Genomic DNA, 3,638 nt, shown 5'->3' with positions numbered 1-3,638 from the left:
ATGTAAGGGACAAAAAATCCTTATTCTAAAAAATTAAAAATTGATGTAGAATGACACTAGCCATATATATTATTACTTCCAGGCTCTTTTCCCCACATTGGGTCAGTACCACAACTGGCTGAATGTACCCTCTGACATTAAAGGCATTCTGCTGATGTCAATAATTGTCATGATTTATCCCTTTAATTCTCTTGTTATTTCCTCATTGCTTTTCAGTATAAAAATTGCTTTTTGTCAAATATATGTGAGTACTTACCCAAAAATAGTTTATCTTCTGCAAGATCCTTAAGTTTCATTGAAATGGCAATATATTAAAATTATACACAAATCAAATATATGTACTTAATTTTATCTCCATCTGTCTAACCCTGTTCTTAGTTGAAGCTGCCATCATTCCTTCTTTGATATACTGAAATAATCTCTTAAAGAATCTCTCCAAGAATCTCTCCAAATCTATTCTGTCCTTCTTGATCACTCATCCACATATTATACTGGTGGACCTTTTCAAAAATCATATTTCATATTCATGCACACTGTTTAGAATACACTCCTTTTTAAGAGGAGTGACTTTCGATCACTCCTCTTATAAAGACCTACAGAGCTCTGCATACCCTGGCCCCTAAACCACCTCTCAGTTCTCTGGTTCTCCATGCACACTATCGCTCAGGTCTTTCCTCTTTTCCTACACATTTGTCTTATACCACTAGAAGGTCTTTGGCATGTTGATCCCACTGTTTGAGCCCTCATTTTTCCCCTCTTTGTCCCTAGTTAACGCCTAGTCACCCCACAAAATAGCATTTATTGTTACACTCCTCTCCTTCAGCATCAGTTCACATTGCATCAGCTAGGTGCACCAGCTACTACAGGTGGGGAGGACAGCTTTAGGTGCTGGCTCAGGCACTAGGTCTGTAGGAGGCCACAGCGAGACCAGGCATACTACAAGTGGCTTCTGCTGTGGGCACCAGCATCTGGATGAGGGGAATGTGGTGGTGCTCATTCAAAAACTCTAAGACACTAGCAACTGTGGAGTTTCAGGAGTTGCGGAGGTGTGCTACAGCTCTCTTGTTTCTACCTCCCACAGCACAGATGACAGAGTGGGACACGTTTTCAGCTTGTTCAGTGAGTCCCACTACCTTGCTTGGGCCTGAGTCTCCCAGGCTGACTGGGCCCCACTGCTGCTGCCCCACTGATGCTTCCCCGCATGTGGGGCAGCCACGCCATGCCGACAGAGGATGAGAGGGCTATACTGTTGCAGCTCTGGCTCAGGAAATTTCAAGGTCTAGGCCTCTGGAAGGGTTGCAACTCTGCACTCCCACAGTTCAACAAATGAGCATGTCACTCCCACAACTTGGTGACCACTCCAGGAATACATTAGAGCACTTTCTGCTCCCACTCACAGCTCAATGAGCCAGCCATGAAAGTGTTACAGCCCTTTTCAGACTCACTATTTGGCAGGACCCTAGTTCTTATATCATGTCCAGGAAGAATGAGGTTATGCAGACACCTAGAAAATGAGCTAGGTGAAGCATTTTATTTCCAACAAACCAGTTCTAAGCAGAGAGTATACATGAGGTGGCATGCTCCTGGGGGTTTTACGGTTCAGAATGGAGGAAGTGCATGCTGATTGGTCCATGGACTGGCCTGAAAAAAGTACCATTTGATTGCCTGAAAGGAATTTCTCACTCCTGTTTTGGATTCTACTGGAATTGACTGCCCAGTTTCAGGCTTCAGGCTGTCTTTGACTTGAAGGTTGGGTTTCAATGGGGACCTGTCCCATCTTCCTAGGAATTTGTCTGCCTCTTGCTGCTATCAAGATCTATGAAACATTGCCAGTTGTACATGCCTTTTCTCCATAGACCTCACCACTAATGACTATTAAACCATGACAGAAACATTCAATGAACAGATGTATTTGAATCTTATTTGACATTTAATTGAAGAAGGCTTGCATGTGCTGAGGAATATATTCCAGGTACGTTTTTCATGAATGGACATGCAGAGACATACATTAACCCACCAAGAGAGAAAGATTGAAAGAGTAATGTACAATTGACATCTCCCTAATCAATGATAATTTTTTCAAGAATTAAAATATTTGTTAGTGTTCATACTGAAATTCAGATGGTGCTTTATTGTGTTGGTGTGTGATATAATACCATGATTATGAATCTCCTTTCACATTTGCTTCAAGAGTTAACACATTTGATCTGGATTATTCAGAGTCTATATTTGCAATTGGCCTACTCACTGCAGTTCATTTGTAGTCCCCAAATTATTACTCCCTGCCTTTTTCTGTCGTTCCCAACATGTGCAGAGCTGCAAAAAAATGGAGTCCCTCAACATGTATTTCCCAGTTAAGATTGAACAAGTCTGTTTTCATGCTGTGATAAAGGCATACCCAAGACTAGACAATTTACAAAAAAAAAGAGGTTTAATTGGACTTACAGTTCCACATGGCTGGAGAGGCCTCACAATAATGACAGAAGGCAGGGAGGAGTAAGTCATATTTTACTAGGTTGGTGGCAGGCATTAGAGAGCTTGTGCAGGGTCACCCCCATTTTTAAAACCATCAGATCTTATGCGACTCATTCGCTATCATAAAAACAGTGCAGGAAAGAAAATCTCACCCTCATAATTCAATCACCTCCCACAGGTTGCTCCCACAACACATGAGAAGTGTGGGAGTACAATTCAAGATGTGATTTGGGTGGGGATATAGCCAAACCATATCACTCTGCCTTCTTGTTTCAGATCCCATACAGAAATGGCCAGAGAATGAAAATGGTTGAGGGCAGGGCAGTGCAATGCAAGAAGCTCTTGCTTTGGGGCCAATTGGAGCAGGTATAAATACAGCTCTGATGCCTGCAGTGGGATAGTCTCAGGCAGGTGACTTAATAATGTGAACTTGCTTCTCTCTTTTGAAAAATAAAGAATACACACTCCACACACACACACACACACACACACACACACACACACACACACCACATGTGTTTGTGTTATATAAATGCAATATCAGATTATTACACACACACAGAGTGTGTGTTTGTGTGTGTGTGTATCTCCAATGTAGGATCGATCCACATACACACACACCTGTTTCTCCTCGGAGCAATGGTTAAGTATTTAATAATTCAGTGTTTCTAGTGAATTCTAGAATAAAACTAACATAAACAATGAAATGAATTTATGCTAAAAATAAATATAAATTGAAATTCATGGTCTCTGAAACACATAGCCTATTGGCCATAGGTTGAAAATTGATGATTTTAAAAAAGACTTTAAAATTTAAATAATTTATATCCAGAGAAATTAAATAATTTTTGGAAGCCACACAGCTTCTCTGTATAGAAACCAGTATATGAGGTAAACTCTGAAGTCACATAGCTACTCATCCAGATAATATATCTATAGCTCAGATATTCTCAGTTTTTTCAGAATGCTAAATTTTTACCATATTACACAGGCCTGTGTGTGTGTGTGTGTGTGTGTGCGCGCGTGTCTGTGCTTCAGTCCCTCTGGGTCTCGGTCATTCTGTCTCTATCTCTCTCTTCAAGAAAGTGACATCCAAAATAATAAATGAATAAAGAGAGAAAGGACATTAGAGTATAGAAACTACTATATGAGGTAAAGTTGTC

Source organism: Sapajus apella, unplaced genomic scaffold (genome assembly GCF_009761245.1).
Source record: "Sapajus apella isolate SASKATOON/1434 unplaced genomic scaffold, GSC_monkey_1.0 scaffold27, whole genome shotgun sequence".
Classification (NCBI taxonomy): Eukaryota; Metazoa; Chordata; class Mammalia; order Primates; family Cebidae; genus Sapajus; species Sapajus apella.
Note: the sequence above shows the minus strand (reverse complement) of the source record.